The sequence below is a fragment of the Thermobia domestica genome, chromosome 1 (assembly GCF_964235325.1).
Source record: "Thermobia domestica chromosome 1, izTheDome1.hap1.1, whole genome shotgun sequence".
Taxonomy (NCBI): domain Eukaryota; kingdom Metazoa; phylum Arthropoda; class Insecta; order Zygentoma; family Lepismatidae; genus Thermobia; species Thermobia domestica.
The window spans coordinates 42311680-42329668 of record NC_137454.1 but is presented as its reverse complement, the minus strand read 5'-3'; the positions used below and the strand labels follow the sequence as shown (position 1 = coordinate 42329668).

At 36.1% G+C, this 17989-nt stretch overlaps 1 long non-coding RNA gene across 1 annotated transcript; it reads left to right on the top strand.

The window, feature by feature from the left end:
- The first annotated feature begins 281 nt into the window (after positions 1 to 281).
- LOC145684540 (uncharacterized) lies at positions 282 to 17870 on the top strand. Its single transcript, XR_014131322.1, has 2 exons — positions 282 to 437; positions 17543 to 17870. It is a non-coding gene; the product is annotated as an uncharacterized LOC145684540 (long non-coding RNA).
- The last annotated feature ends 119 nt before the right edge of the window (positions 17871 to 17989 follow it).

The following is a 17989-nucleotide window of genomic DNA, read 5'->3' as shown; positions in this document are numbered from 1 at the left end:
GTTTTATGGAAATAGGTCATTTAGAAATGTGAAGATTTTTTTTTTTTTTTTTTTTTTTAAAGAAGGAAAATTCTACAATCGTAATTCAGGTATATCGGACAATGAGATGGGTTTGATTTCTTGTAGAGATAAGAAAAACAAACAATGGCTAGTAATAAAAACAGGCATTCCAAAGAAAAAGTTGAAACGACTTCTTTTAAGCCATCGGGTAAGAATGAAGATTTTTTTAATTACCAGCTGTTATTTGTTAATTCTGGTTTTGTTTGTCTTCAAAAATGACACTTTTGGGAATCCCATGCTAGTTCTTAGAAACTGGTCGTCCATATTTGTATATAAAAAGAAATTACCATCAACACCTGGTTGTGAGACATTTCCAGAAGCCAAGAAGCTTTGAATTTCTCGCCTCGGATTCATCGAAAATGAAGCTCTCTATGACGGTATAGTATTCTAGTTTTATATTTATTACTATTTTAAAGTTATATCATAACTCATACTGTATGCATTACGCTCGTCTAAGGTATACTAACTTCAAAGATGCGTTGTTACGAATACCATCAATATTAAGTATGAATTAACAATAACAATCAGAGATATTTCGCAATTATTGGCAGTTACTTGCGGATGAGAAGCTTCCATGCTCCAAGACCTTCCATCAAGGGCGTCCATCAGGGGGGCATGGTGGGGCGCTCGCCCCCCTAGAGGAAATTGTACTTCAGAATATCGAAAATCCAATAGAATTTTTACATTAGTTTCAGCAAAATTTGAAACTATTTTTGAAACGTCGCTTAAACTTGCCTCCTTTGGAAACCACAACATGGGCGCCCTTGTCTTCCATTAACCTCTTCGTCTTCACGTGCAATTGAGGAGTTCGATGCAATAAGACCGTAAGTCTGAAACATGCAGTTGGAGAAAAAAGATGTTGAAAATTTAAATAGTTTTTTTTTTCTCACATAAAACAATGTAATATGCAGCATTTTATTCCGATATTGAATTGAAATGTTATCAGGAAACTAAACAAGCATGGCAAAAGCCACAAATGCGTTTGATGCGAAAAGAGCGTAAACTCGCTTACGCCCTTGTTACATTAAACTCCTCAATTTTTCTGTTTTGACATCGTCCATTAATTGTAGCCTTCTTCGCCCTTTCCCTCTGTTTCCTGCCACCATACCCTCTAGCATGTCCCTTATAATACAGTCCCTTTTTAACCAACGTATCAATCAATTTCTCTTCTTCTTCTCCTTCTTGTTCTTGTTCTCCTTCTTCTTGTTCTCTTCTCCACTACCATTGTAACATCCTCTCATTCATCTTCCGCTCGACCCAACAAATGCTCTTCAATCTTTTCCACACCCACAGTTCGAAAGCTTCCAGTTGTTTTGTTTTTTGTTTTTTAATTGTTTTTGAGTAATGTCCATATTTCTGCACATACAGTACAATAATCCAGGAGCGGATGCAGGACGGACTTCTAGGAGGGGGGGCGGTGGGTTGTAATACTGCTAGCTACTTAGAGTTACTTTTAAGAGCTTCAAACTCTGGGATGGGTTTTATTTATATATAAGAAATCTCCCTCTTCTGGAGGGGGGCATAGCCCCAATCACCCTCCCTGGATCCGCCCCTGCAATACTCCTCATGAAAATTAATTATTCTCATGAATTCCCATATTGAGGAAGCAGAACGAGAATTGAACGTCTTATCTTTTGGCTAATTATCCACTGTTGGGTTATTTTAATGCCTAGTTTCGGGTACAATCTTTAACATAAAAGTAATATCTCAATCTCTGATCGAAACAAAAAGCGTAACTTGTGTTTCAGTTTCTGCAATACATTAAGAGCCTTCATTGCTTCATTGGACATATTCTTTAAATTCATTACATATTGTATCTTATGAAGGCAAGGAAAATTATTGTGAAAACTATAATACAGTGTGTGCCAATTATTAATATGAGATTTTTGATTTTGTTAGATTTTGGTATCGAAATGAAAAAGCTAAAGACTATGGATGATGAATGAAAGTGATTGATTCTTTAAAAATTGGTGGAAGAAGAATGCGGGAGGAAACGATTGATTGATTGATTGATTTTTGAGTTTTACGTCCCGTTCAGCAGCGAGGCTATATGAGACGTGGACCTACTGATTAACGGGGAATCCGAACCACATGAGCTCCCGCCTGGAATCGAACCTGGGTCTCCCACGACGAAGGCATTTCGAGAAATATCGACATATCAAAAATATGGAAAATACCATAACATCAAAAAGTTTTGAAATATCAAACAATATCGATATATTGATCAGTAAATTTTTTCGATATTGATATTTCGATGTGTGAAAAATATCGATCGATATATCGAAATATTACACAGCTCCGCTTAAGTCCCTCTAAAGAACATGAACGTTTTTAACTGTTCTCGAAATGTCGAAATATTATCGAAATATCGAAATTTCGAAGAACATCGACATATCAAAATTTTCGAAATCTAGAAAAGCATTAAAATATCGAAATATCATAAAATATCGTAATATCGGAAAATACTGTAACAACAAAACGTTTTGAAATATCAAACAATACCGACGTAGTGATGAGTAAAATTTTTCAATATCAATGATCGATATATCGCACAGCTCTACTTCTAGGTCCCTTGAAAGAGTATGATTATTTTAACTGTTCTCTTTTTGTTTCTATTTTTGTCACTGTCGAGTCTAATAGTAATCAAAAGTATACGAAAGAAAAAAATAAGAGTAAGAAAGTTTAATTTGTGAAAAGATTATGCGAGGGGATTTATGCGAGGGGTCCGTATTTCGATACCATGCTATATGAATATCTTTGTGAACAAAATTGAATCCGTAAGTTTTCTCCCCCATTCTTATTTCACTAATACCTTCATAATAATTCATTTCCATTAATCATCCGCTCCTTTAGCCTACAGCGTGAAACGTTACATTAGTTATTTTGTTTAATTTGTTTTTGTTATAACGGATTACGTCTTTGAGAGATGGCAACCCCAAAACTGACTGGGTTAGCATTGATTAAAAAAAAAAAAAAAAAAGATTGTGTGAAGTACAACTACCAAACTTGTACGCTGATAGCGATCATGTATCAAACTATTTTAAGGGGAAACTATTATGATTTGTATTTACCTGGAGGAATAGTAACAGAAAGACTGACTTATATAATAGTAGTGTTAGTCGCTCCTTCGTGATCAGACTATCCGAGACGGTTTGAGCTGCATTAAGCAAACTTCTCACGGTAATAGTGGTACACAGGATTTAGCTCAATGAGGGCACACTTATCCCTCATTTATATTAGGATAGATTTTAACTTTTAATATAGTTTATGTTTAAAGACCATTGGCAGGCCAAAATTTCATCCTACCTTTGAATGTTATTTTGGGAATCAGAGGATGGACGTGAGACACGTGATAGTTCAAGCCATGACTGGTAATAAGCTTTTATACAGACATTTTGACTAGGGATAGGAAAATATTAATGTGTAAATATTTTACTGAATAGAGGAGCTATAAATAAGTTCAAATTTATGTAATTCGATACAATTTGGTAGATTGACAAAGTATTAGAAAGGTATTTTGTGTCTCTTGTCCCCAATTCATACGCTATTGCTTGGTAGAAGTGAGCATATAGAAAATTCTTTATGAGGCTACATAAAGATGTGGTAGCAAGGGCGCCGATCCTGGGGAGGCCAAGGGGGCCCGGCCCCCCCAAAGTTCATGTGGGCCCTAATAATATATGAATATACAATATTTGGCATAATTTGAGTGCAACTTGTCTTAAAATCTTCATATATATACCTTTTGCATTTGAATGCCCCCCCCCCCCAAATTTACAGAGAAATTGGCGCACTTGTGTGGTAGTAGCAGTAGTAGCAGTATACTCCATAGCACTATATTCTTTGAAAGGTATGACCGATCTGGAGATGCATGTCTAAATGATATTATAACAGTATAAGGCATTGGCTACCAACGCCAACGTTTTTCTTCTGGACTTCCTTCCTTTTAAGTCTGGCAGTCTTTATTTTTTTCTCTCCTGAGTTTAACATCCTGCGAATACACTGAGGCAAACGGAGACAGTGATAATGAAATTGATGATAATAATGTAATAAAGCAAGTAGGAAGAAACGTGATAACCCCTAGAAAATTCAACAAATTCCGCTTGGGGGAGGATCTGGGATCAAACCAAGGACCCTACACAATAGAGTTGGGTGCTGTACAAGTAAGCCCCCGCAGCCCCAGTTGGTTACTATTTAATTTAAGAAGCTCTCCAATTGTCTTGTGGTATTGTATCCAGTGACGTAACCAATGTTTATTTTTATTTACTTACTTATTTATTTATTTTGTAACAGCTACAGAAAAGTTACTTCTTGGGCATAATTTGAGATTTTAGAAGCTAGCACTTGATTTTAATATTTTCCTCCTTTCACATTGTTAAAATAACGGTTCTTAAAGCCAGAAATATAATGTGCACTTTTATGTTAAGGTTGGTGTAAAGGGACAAGTTTTGCCAATATATGTCACTACAGTCTTCGTATCTCTCTCATGTATTTTTCACGTTTCACGAACATTTACAATTTCTCTTACAAATTTCAACCTAGAGACTTCAAATTTTTGGAGAAGGAAGTTCATAAAATATCGAAGGCAACAATCCGTGCCGATTTCTAATTTTAAAATTTTCTTCATTATTGAAAGAGTTATATTGTTAAAGGTTTGGATATCCCTTTCAACAATTAAGCCATTTCAACAACGAAGAAAATCCTAAATAAAAAATCGGCACGGTTTGTTGTCTTCGATAGGTTATCAAGTTCCTTTTCTAAGAACTTGAAATCTCTCGGTTGAAATTTGTAAGAGAAATCGTGAATTTTCGTGAAAGGTAAAAAATACATGAGAGATATACGAAGACTGTAGTGACATCTATCGGTAGAACTTGTCCCTTTAAACTAACCTTAAATAATTTAACTAGGAAGAAAATGTTTTCCGATTTTCTTATAACTTTTGCTACAAACTTTGAAATTTCAATTCTGGAGCTTGATGCATCATTCATTCTTTGTGACTTATTTAACATAAAATTGATATTTTATTCGTTATCCTAATTTATAAAGTGATGGAAGTTAGAATTCGAAGACTTAGTAAAGAAAATATTTGAAGAATTACATTAATTGACAGTTGATTTTTTACCCATATTTATATTTGAATTTTAAATAAATGGTTGTGCAGATACAGAGAAATGGAGGATTCGGTATAGGACATTTCAATGCACGAAGGTCTCGAAGCACTGAAAGTTTGGTGCAATGAAATTCTAATAGAACTATAGAGGAGCCAGCAAGAGAAGGTCTCTACCAGCTCGCAGTGGCATTGACACTGCTCACGTGTCAAGGCATTTTTCGGTGCGTCTATAATGGCAATTTAAATAATGGTGTAAAACAGGACAGTGGTTGGTAACACTAGCACTAAAGTAGGGACTGTATTTTCCCTCTATTTGTGTTAAGGAACTTCAGAGACCATCTCTTGTTGGTCCTGCTATAGATCCATGGAAGATTAGGCCTAAATAAAACAACAATTCGTGATCAGTGCTTGGAAATAGAAGAGCGTATTACTGACACGTAGACTTCGGATTTACATGCACTAAAAATCGTTAAAAGTATGCATGCAATTATGGACTAAAAATTGCAAAAATATGCAGTAAAAAGATAGATATGTACCAAAATATGCAATACAGAAGTTAATATTTAATAATTCTATTAAACTCTTGGGAGCACGGTGGCTTAGTGGTAGACTGCTTATTTCTGATACGTGAGGTGACTGGTTCTATTTCCAGCCAAGTAAGTTTGTGGTGGACAACATCGTGCCCGTGGGTTTCGTCGAGGTCCTTCCACATTTTCATTCCATCAATTATTCCATCATTTACTTGCCTTAATCGTCCGTCTCCTCTAATCTAACAGAGATAATCGTGGGACGCTAAACTGAAAGGTTTTTATTTTCATTTAATTTCTATTGAATTCTTTATTGAACATGTTAAGTAAATTTCCTCATTCAAATGAGAATAGGGAGGCGCGGTAGCTCAGTGGTAGAGTGTTCACCTCCGGTGCTTGGGGTCCCTGGTTCGATCCCAGCTCGCGCCGTGTGGACTTTGTGGTGGACAAACACCTTGCTCGTGGTTTTTCTCGGAACTCTCCCGTTTTCTCGCACTTTCTTCATTCCACAATTTCATTCATTACTCATTAACACCGTCTCGTTTAGCCTAACCGGCATAACTGTGGGACGTAAATCTCAAAGATTTCATTTCATTTTTCAAATGAGAATATTCAATGTGTATGAGTTACAGTATAATGGGACAAACGGTCTCGATGTTGGCATCGTGCCCCCGCGTAGCATAATCCCTAACGCTCTCGCCTTCGGTGCGAGCGGTCCAGGGTCCGATTCCCGGTGGGGGCAGTCGGTCGAAAAAGTGTAAAACGCTTTTTCAGGCCAGCCATTCTGAATGAGGTTTTCCTGGGTTTTCCTCATATACACCAGACAATTTATAGGTCCCAGGCCGCTTCCTTCCTTCCCCAATTCTTTCTTCATTCCCTTTCCCCGGATAGTCTGCTCGTAGAGGGACGTCGCCCCTCAAACGTGACGGGCTAAATGGCCTTAGATGCCGACAGCCCAGAAATCTAAATCCTAAATCCTAAATCGATGTTGACATCCCCATTAAACCTAAACCAATCAAGTTACAGTGCTTGGGGTCCCGGGTTCGATCCCCGCCCCCGCCAAGTGAACTTTGTGGTGGACAAACACCGTGTGCGTGGGTTTTCTCGGGGTTCTCCCGTTTCCTCCCACTTTCTTCATTCCACCATTTCATTCATTACTCATCATCACCGTCTCCTTTAGCCTATCCGGCATAATCGTGGGACGTAAAACAAATATTTCATTTCATTTCAATCAAGTTACAATATAAGAATTTGGCGTATATGTGGGGGGAAAAAACTAGTACAAATGGCTTATTTTTATTTGTGTTACATCAAGATTGGAATTTACGCGCATACTTCGTAGACTTTTGGTTTGCGATAAACTACATATTTTAAATATTTTTTAAAAAAATATTTTTCTCTCCTGCGCTTAGCGCTTGACACACTTTTTCACCTAGAAAATGTTCTTTCTCTCTGATAAGTAGCTGTTATGTTTCAATGATGAAATGTCACTTGTTGAGAAATCGAGAATTTCTTGACTCATTTATTCCTTGAAGCATTTGATTTTTATCTGATATAAGTTTTAGACCTGAGGTTTTTTTTTTTTTTTTTTTTTTTTTTGCAACAACTTACTCTGCCTTTTGTATAAATGCTTTCCAATTGCCCCTGGAAGAGTTTGCGTTGCTACTGATCGGAACAGTTCTATATTCTTTCAATTCTATTACCCGCTAGTATTACTTGAAGCTCTACCGGCAAAAACACACCTTTCAAAATTTAAGAGGTCAAGTGGTTCTGAAAAACGTCTTAAAATTGTTAGGGGTACGTATCCCAAATTTTTCGGCACTAACCTTTGATTTTCCTAAAATTTGTGATTATGGGTATATGGTGGCCAATATTTGACCTTTGATACTGAAAACTGTTTGACATTTGATCTCTGAAAGACGTACGTGTTAGGCCTCCCTACATTCTGAAAAGAGGAAGAAGAAAGAAGGAAAAATGATAGGTTTCAGCTTAACGTCCCACAATTATGCCCTTTAGGCTAAGGAAGACCATGATTAAGGTAATAGGAGAATTAGTGGAATGAGAATATGGGAGGAAACGGGAGTACCCAGAAATAACCCATCCACGGACACAATATTGTCAACCACAAGCTTAGTTGGACGGGGATCGAACCAGGGACCTTATGCACCAGACGTAAGCGATCTACCGCTGAGCCAACGTGCCTTCCAGAGAAAAAAAAAGGAATGCAATCTATCTTGGCCTTGAATGTATGTTAGGACCGCGGTGGCTCAGTGGTAGAGCGTTCACCTTTGGTACTTGGGGTCTCGGGTTCGATCTCAGCTCCCGCCAAGTGAACTTTGTGGTGCACAAACACCGTGTGTTTCCTCGGGGTTCTCCCGTTTCCTCTAACTTTCTTCATTTCATCATTTCATTCGTTACTCATCATCACCGTCTCCCTTAGTCTAACCGGCATAACAGTGGAACGTAAAACTCAAAGATTTCATTTCATTTTTAAATGTATGTTGTAGAACAGGCTTATGGGAGTACATTCTCCCATAAGTTGATAAAGTTTCTTCGCTCACAATCCACTGCTTGACGGAGGAAAACTTGGACGACTTCTGTTTTGGTATCATGCTCTCATACATAGAACAGAACAATTTTGTCAAATGACTTCGTTGACTGACTGAAGAATATTTCTACTTTTGACATGAATCTTTCCAGCCGAGAAGTTTTTTTTTTTTTTGTTTCAACACGTGATTCACTCGCCCTTTACCCTCTTCACATAACCCTGGAAATTACATGAAGATATTTCAATTAACAAAGAATTAATTTAAACTTCTATACCAGATCCAGGTCAATAATGATCTAAGTTTTGTGGTCTCTAAGTTCTTTCTTTCAGGAACGGATTTTAGTAAATGAAGTTTTAAAAACGGTCAAACGTAATAATTCTATGAATTATTCATTTATATACAGTGAAGTTAGAAATATACATTATGTGCACTGGACAACTTCGTAATTTCGACTGCAAAGCGGGTGTAATGAATGTATATTAAGAGAGCATATCAGTATCATAATAGAAAATAAAGAACATAAAAATATGCAAAAATCCCAAGTAATTATAAGAAAACTCAATATATCACATTTCTAGCCTTTTAAGATCCATATCTTAATACTATTGTTAATCAGACACGTCAAAAGTGTATATATGCAACATACAGTAAATCAGGGGGGGGGGGGAATGAAATCTTTGAGTTTTACGTCCCATGGTTATGCCGGTTAGGTTAAAGGATACGGTGATGATGAGTAATGAATGAAATAATGAAATGTAGAAAGTGTGAGGAAACGGGAGAACCCCGAGGAAACCCACGCACACAATGTTTGTTCACCACAGCACCTATAGGGGGATCCACCCTCCGATCCCCCCCCCCAAAAAAAACCTTCCTAACTCAACATATTATACATTTATATACTTTCTCAACAAAGCCATATTTGTTTAACAGAGAAATGATTGATGTAGTATGAAGATTTGATCTTACACTTCATCTGTTCTTTTTCTATTTTTTTTTTTTTTTAAATCTAGCTTTATAATTTTTTTTTCTGAAAATATAGGTGGAAGTATTTTACAATTACTTATCGTCTTTTCGGGTGCAGAATAATAACTGTTCAATACTACACGGACGTAGTGTCTTGTAGTATTAGATACCCCCCCCCCCCAAAGCTTGAACCCCATCCAACAAAAATTTCTGGGTGCGTGCCTCGAGTTTACATCTATCAAGTAATGCATTAAACTGACGTAAAGGAACTTCACAAACGTATGGCTTACACACTTGTAAACTATGTGCTGTTTGCCTGAAACAGATATACAAAAATACAGGCCATTATGCTGTATCTCTTCCTTTTCTGCCAATAGAGCATTTCTGACTTTGGTATCTGCCATAAATAGTCCTCCACTTACGTAAATAGGTCGTTCTATACCTCTTTGCTTAAGTCGAATTTTTATCATAACTTAACGTTTGTCGCCAACACACACACACACACACACACACACACACACACACACATATATATATATATATATATATATATATATATATATATATATATATATATATATATATATATATATATATATATATATATATATATATATATATATATATATATAATAGTGTTTAGTAATACCGCAGTTTCGTGATCCAGGGGGCCCGGGCCCCACCCTGTCCCCCTTCGGGTGCCCATGGTCTGTAGTGTTCTCATTACAATTGTCACACATCCAATTTAAAAAGTACACACAGTGAACTCAATTCGGGCCTGAATAATTACTCCAGAAACATGAACAAGCGTGTCATTGGTCTTCATTTGAGAAGCTGTTCGCAACTGCTTCTATGTACTGTTTGTCTAATTGTGGTCAATGTTGAAGTAATTGTTGAAAATAGGATTAAAGAAAAAAGAGCTAAAAGAGGGAAAATTTTGCTGTAGAACAACGTTGCCAAATTTACGCCGCTCTATGCCAATTTACCCCCATTCTATTGTTCCCCCATTTTACGGTACTTATTTCAGTCATTGCTTCATTATTTTGGCTTTCGAAAATACGTGTGAGTAGAAAATCATTACTATTTCGCATTTTAGAATTTGCTTGATCTCGAATATGTACCATTAAGCTATTTCACACCTTCTATATAATTAGAAACTAACAAGGGAGGGTCACGAAGTTGCTCCGCTGAGATCTGAACGAGACAATTGTGTTTCCATTTGACATGTTATAACTAGACGAATCCCAAAGTTATACGTACGTGCCACCGGGCGGAATGTCGTGAGTTACAACATATTTTGTAATGTAAAAGCTACAAAAGATTACCTGTCAGAATAGTTTGAATCGAGTCATTTGTTCGGAAACGGTTGGGTAAATGGAAGCTCGGCGAACACATATCCCATCATTTTCAAGAACACACTTTTTGGGCCCCAGGGACCCCCGCAGGCAGTGATGAAAATTCACCGGAAAATTTTGAAACGGAAAATTTTCCGATTCATAAAAACATACTCCACTTATTTCTACATCGTTGTTTAGTCGAGATGTGAGGTGGAAAATTTTCTTCTATATTTTTCCGGAAAATTTTGAAACGGAAAATTTTCCGATTCATAAAAACATACTCCACTTATTTCTACATCGTTGTTTAGTCGAGATGTGAGGTGGAAAATTTTCCGTTCTTAACAAATATCAGTGATTAAGTAACAATTCGTCAGTATTCATAACATTGATTGAATTCATATATAGAAACGTTAAAAAGTGAAAGATCGTTTAAAGAATCTGAAAATTTTCATGGCTCAGACAATTTTCAGTACTATGTAGGAACTAGTGAAACAATTTTTCATGAATCGAAAAATTGTCTGTCCTACAGTGATGAAAATTTTCCGATTCATAAAAACATACTCCACTTATTCCTACATCGTTGTTTAGTTGAGATATGAGGTGGAAAATTTTCTTCTATATTTTTCCAGAAAATTTTCCGTTAACAAATATCAGTGATTAAGTAACAATTCGTCAGTATTCATAAAATTGATTGAATTCATATATAGAAACATTAAAAAGTGAAAGATCGTTTAAAGAATCTGAAAATTTTCCGGAAAATTTTCCGATTCATAATAACATACTCCACTTATTCCTACATCGTTGTTTAGTCAAGATGTGAGGTGGAAAATTTTCTTCTATATTTTTCCGGAAAATTTTCCGTTCTTAACAAATATCAGTGATTAAGTAACAATTCGTCAGTATTCATAACATTGATTGAATTCATATATAGAAACGTTAAAAAGTGAAAGATCGTTTAAAGAATCTGAAAATTTTCATGGCTCAGACAATTTTCAGTACTATGTAGGAACTAGTGAAACAATTTTTCATGAATCGAAAAATTGTCTGTCCTACAGTGATGAAAATTTTCCGATTCATAAAAACATACTCCACTTATTCCTACATCGTTGTTTAGTTGAGATATGAGGTGGAAAATTTTCTTCTATATTTTTCCAGAAAATTTTCCGTTAACAAATATCAGTGATTAAGTAACAATTCGTCAGTATTCATAAAATTGATTGAATTTATATATAGAAATGTTAAAAAGTGAAAGATTGTTTAAAGAATCTTAAAAATTTCTTGGCTTAGACAATTTTCAATACTATGTAGGAACAAGTGGAACAAGTGGAGTATGTTTTTATGAACCGGAAAATATTCATGACTTTTAATAAATTGAAATTTTAAATAATAGAATGGGATATTTGTACTCTACGAACTCGATGTATGTTCTCTGCACTTTGCATACACACACACACACACACACACACTGAGAGAGAGAGAGAGAGAGAGAGAGAGAGAGAGGGAGAGAGTAGTTGAATTGAGTTGATTTTGAGTTTAACGTCCCTTTCAGCAGCGAGACTATATAAAACGGTACCAACTGATTAGCGTGGAATCCGAACTACATGAGCTCCCGCTGGGAATCGAAGCCAGGTTTTCCATGCCAAAGCAACGAAGGAGCTGGCAGAGCAAGAGAGAGAAAGCGAGAAACACTGTAAAATTTTATTTCCCAACTTGAAATAGAAAATTTTCCGGTTCCCGAAACCTAATTGAAAAATTATAATTTGTTGCTGACTAACTTTCCTCTACTGAAATTCAACTTTGTAGCTCTATGTGCAGTTAAATATAGTGGAAAATTTTCCACCTAACGTCACTACACATAATATCCAAAATTGTCTGGCCTATGAAAAGTGTTTTCCACTTGTTTCTACATCGTGATGAAAATTCTCCGATTTATGAAAATTCCTTTCACTTGTTTCTACAGAGCAATAAAACTTTCTGATTCACAAATAGTTGTTTTACTTTTGCTTCAAAATGATGAAAACTTTCCGACTCATAAAAAGTTCTTCAATTTTTCCATATAAGGCAGAAAATATTTCGATTCATGAACAATTGTTTAACTTGTTCCTTCATTGTACTGAAAATTGTCTGAGCCATGAAAATTTTCAGATTCTTTAAACGATCTTTCACTTTTTTTAACATTTCTATACATGAACTCAATCAATTTCATGATTGCTGAGGAATTGTTAATTGATTTTTGTAATTTTTTTTAGAACGGAAAATTTTCCACCTCACATCACTACCCGCAGGGTCCCAGAAGGGGTCCAACTCAAAAGTTTCAAATGGCAAGGGGGGTTAAGTAGCACATCGTTTGAAAACTGTTGTGAAATGAAAGAAGATGGAGCAAGTCTCGACTCTCTACGACAACCTTATGCAAAACGGTGGCAGGTCAAAATGTAAACAAAAACTTGAAAAGTCAATGGCCACAACTATAAATCGAAAACTGTGAGACAAATGTGAAAACAGGAAAGTACGTGTGGTTTTAAAGTACAACGATTTAGAGTAAACACATCTTGTCCCAGGAGCCCCACAGGGTATCAGGTGGGGTCCAACTCAAAAGTTTGGAAGGCAAGGAGGTTAAATAGTGCATCGTTTAAAAGCTGTTGTGAAATGGAAGAATATAAGTTCACAATGACTGACTAATTTATGTATTATACAAACTGGATAGAAAATGAAAGAATAACAAAGAAGTAATCGAAATGGTAAATAAATAAATAAAAGAAACAATAGTGGTCTCCGTTCTATGATGCTTCCAATCGTCTACTGCTGCGGTTAGAGCTGCCATCTGGTGGCAACAACTTCTGTATTTCGGTCTGGTCACTCGTAGATCTCTTTATTTCAGCGGGTCGAAATAATGAAGATGCAGCATAATTGTCAGATGCAACATAATTGCCAGCATTTATATAGAAACTCAGTTTCACGATGGCAGCCATATTGGACTACAGATGATATTTCTTTGACTTTTTGTGGATATCTACTATTGACAATAAACGTAAATACCACATTTTGCTTCTCCAGCCCCAGTGGTTTGAGCTGGATATGGGTGTGATACATAGTGCGGCATTTTGTACTCAAGATGTCGCGTTTTTGAACATTTCGTATCTTTGCGTCACCTACGCTTACTGCTTAACACGCATGCCAAATTTAGTTTTCCTAGCTTCAGCAGTTTGGAGTGCCTATACTTTCGACATAGATTTTAAGAGGCCATCTTGGATTCAAGGTGGCCATATATTTTTCACGTAAGTTTGTGTTTACATTTTGACCCTCTGTCATTTTGCACAGGGTAGAGAATCGAGACTTGTTTCATCTTCTTTCATTTAACGACAGCTTTCAACAAACGATGTGCTACTTACCTCCCCCCTTGGAATGGTTCTGGAGAAATTCTACAAGGATATTCTTTTTTTTCCTTTCTTGTTATCTAGCTTCTGAATTAAGACCCAACCATGACGGATGCTTACAGCTTATATCAAATAAGGGTGCTCCACAAAAAAGAAGAAGAAGAAGAAGTAAATTTAATGATATTTGTATGAAACATAGTTTATGTGTATGTGTTTTTAAAATGTTTCAGCAAAGGGTTCAGTGTTTCACATTATTAAAGAATTAGAGTTGAGGTGCTATAGGAGAATAAAATGCAATGCACATTAACTAGCACGAGAGGAAGAAAATATAAATCTCTGATCAATATTTCTAACAACACGATAAATGAAAACAAATTTGGTTTTTAAATGAAGCGAGTTTCAGACTTAATGCACCTTTGAGCCGGCAAAATGATCGTATTTACCGTGCTGTTCACGCTAAAAACAAATTTCAGAGAATGATCTATTGGTGGAAATTGATAAGCAACAGCCGTTAGTCATGTGCTGTGGCGCGGTCTTCTGACATGGCAAAACAGAGCTGCGGTTTCTCGAAGGCGAGCTGCTGGGCAAGAACGTCTACCAAAATACAGAAGAAAGAAAGAAACAGTAAACCAGGTTGTAGAGAGATGAAATGTGCCAGTAATGGATCAAGATGAATGGACATATCGACAGAACGGAGCAAAAGCTTATACAGCCAGGGAGACTGTTGCATGGCTCAGAGCCAATACTCTGGACTTTATTAAATCTAACGACTGGCCATCAAAAAATCCAGATCTTCACGTATAGGGATGCGCACGAGACGAGTCGAGACACAATTTTCCTGACAAAATTCGAGTCGAGACACAGCTCTTCCAATAGAGAAGAATACATTTTTCGAGTCGAGACCACTTTTACAGCACATTTTCGAGACGAGACAGTCTCAAATCTTGTCTGGTGCGCATCCCTATTCACGTATTGAATTTTAGGATTTGGGGTCTATTTTTGATGCCAAGTTCAAGAAGAGGAGAGAAATCACAAATATTATGTGTGCTTTAAGACTATGTTGATAAAAACTTGGAACAATATTAAATTGAAAATGTCTTTATTTGTGAGGCGAGGTTCAGCCGTAGGTTGCTCTTCTACCTAACCTAATAAATAATTTTAAAAACACAAGAATCTGTTACATAAGAATATACAAGAATAACACATATACACTTAAGGCCAACCTTAGGCAGAGCTCCTCCCTGGCTAAGCAGTTAGTGTACGCGATTTTGGCGTGGGAGACCCGGGTTCGATTCCCGGTGGGAGCTCATGTGGTTGGGATTCCACATTAATCAGTAGGTTCACGTCTCATATAGCGTGGCTGCTGAACGGGACGTTAAACCCAAAATCAACTCAACCAACCTTAGACAATTTGCCGCCCTCTTTCTTCAGAAAGAACACATTTTAAAAGCCACAATTTTAAGTAGGCTATGCTATTCCATCATAAACAACTAAGGGGAGGGAAAGAGAACTCGCACTCAAAAAGGCCTAACTTTATAAATACAATCTCGTATTTTTTTCCTTAAGTAATAATCTATTATTTAGTGAAAGATGGTAATCCTTTTTATAGATTTAATTCTCAATATATCAGTTTGCAATCCCAGTGCAACTAGCTCTATTATCTTTATTTCTTGATTATCCTTCCACATCTGTTAGTAATTATTAAAAAAAAAGCTTGTTTCCACCTTCAATGATAAGGAACTTGTTTGTGACAAAGACAAGCCTATAGTTTTCGTAGAAGGAAAGTCTTCGCTACTGTTCGAGAATTGAGTTAAGGTCACATGGCCAGGATTTCGTAATGGGGGGTGGGCGTTACATGAAATACTGTGGTTACACACTAGGAGATCCATCAATCTAAACTATTTTACTGGCAATATACTCATATTGGTTTGTTAGGACAATAAAATGAAGATGTTAGTAATTATAATCATAATAATTTATTTTATAATTTATTTTAATTTATTTTTTATTATTCATTATAATTTATTTTAATAAAAATACTATGAAGAAATCTTGAGTAAAATAATATTAAAAAGAATTGAAAAAGATATAGTCTTCCGAGGTCATTCGAACTCTGTTCTTATTTTCTTTCTGCTAGTGCATCAAACTAAGATTTTATTCAGAGAAAACAAAATTCTTTATCTACGTTTGAAGATCAAGTGTTCTCTGGACTCATTTATGTCGGATAATGAATTTCAAGCGCTAACAGCTGTAATATTAAATGCTTTTGCTGCTTTTCTCAGTGTGTGCCGTGGGATGTCGAATGCTCGAGAACTTTTTATTTGGTATAGGTGGATTTCATTCCGAAACGTCAGCTTAGTTTTAAAATGTAACTGGATGATTGATTATTGTTTATGACTTTACTGTATGTAGTTGGCAGTGCAGACGCAATAATCGCCTTCTTGACATTGTTAGAACTTTGTTCTTATTTAGTAGACTTAGAATATGTTCAGATTTTTGTGTGTTAGATAAATCTCATGCAGACATTTTGGACTTTTTGAATGGTTATTGTTAAGAATTTTTTGTGATGGCTGGTTCATATACAAGGGTAAAAGTCGATCTGAAAAGACAGGGGGACGCATGACGTCACGCCGTCCTCCGTGCCTATCTTTGACGCCACATATATTTTCTGGAAGTAAGGGCCACGTTCTCTCTCACTTGCACCCGCGTCCATATTCAGAGTCACAATAAGCGAATATTGGAAACATGCGCGTGTGTACCAAGTACAGCATTATGTTCGTATTTAAGAGTTCGTTATTAAAAAAAAAAAAAAAAAAAAAAAAAAAAAAAAAAAAAAAAAAATTAGTGAATAAAGCAACGTTTATTTAAAAACAATAAATGCGTAACAGTTTCAACATATTGGTTTCATCAGACACTGTCAAGTCAATCTGTTAACATCTTCATGATTAACGGATGACTTTAACATTGCTGTCTATTATTCTACACGTTACCTCTTGAACGAAAGTGAACTTTATCTTTGTAATAGATAGCTAGAGCGGTTATCTCAACTGAAATCGTTAATGAAGCCAATTCGTTAACATCTTAACGGCAACGGTCCATCCGTTACACTGCATGATAACTCTTGAACGAAAGGGGAATTTTTGAATCGGTAATCCGTTAACATCTTCACTGGAAACAGTGGCTATCTATATCTAATTTTCTACTGTTGAAACAAAGGTGTTTAATTGCAGAATGTTAAAAGTTACAAATCTTATCGCTAGACGGCAGTAAACATTCTTCAACAGTCTTACTCCTACCAGTCGAGCGAAGAGGACCGATTAATCTTTCTAATTTCCAACAACTACGTCACGTAGAGAATAAGTCGACTGCAAATTGTAGAATATTCCTTATTCCTTGTATCACACTCACAAAGAAACCGTCATCAGCAAAACTAAAAGTCCTGGATGAAGTAGTTGTTATGTCACGCATAAAATATACTCTAGTGGAGATAAAGCAAAGCCTTGGGGAACTCATTGCAACTGAAACATGAGATAGGTTTGGAATAGCACATTTTCTTTAGTAATTGTAATTATAATAATGTAATGAGCAGATATGATAATTAATTGATTGTGTTTGTACATTACAGATATTTATTTTCGCTTCCATCCTGTTTCTGGTTGACACACAGGCTATAGTGAATGTATTGAATGGTGGAGTTCCTCTGGTGGATATAGATGTGAATAATGTGGGTCCCGGCGTCAATGGTTTAGTTGCTCAACGTGTTCCTGTCGGAGTGGGCATTTCTAACTTCTTTTCCAACCGAGTTGGCGTCGGACTAACAAACTTACTGTCTACCCCAATAGTCCGTGGAGGAGTTTCTTTTCAAGTTGGATAACCAGCGTTTAAGAAGAGTAAACTGACTTGTTTGTTGGGTTCATAAATATGAAGATAATAAATTAAGTGAAAAGATTTGATATGTGGTAGATCATTTGCAAAGATATCGCATTTCCTATGATACTATCTTTTCCGTTTGCTGAGAGAAAGAAGGCGACCAAAAATGTCTTCATACAGTTATGTATAAATTGATCGTTTT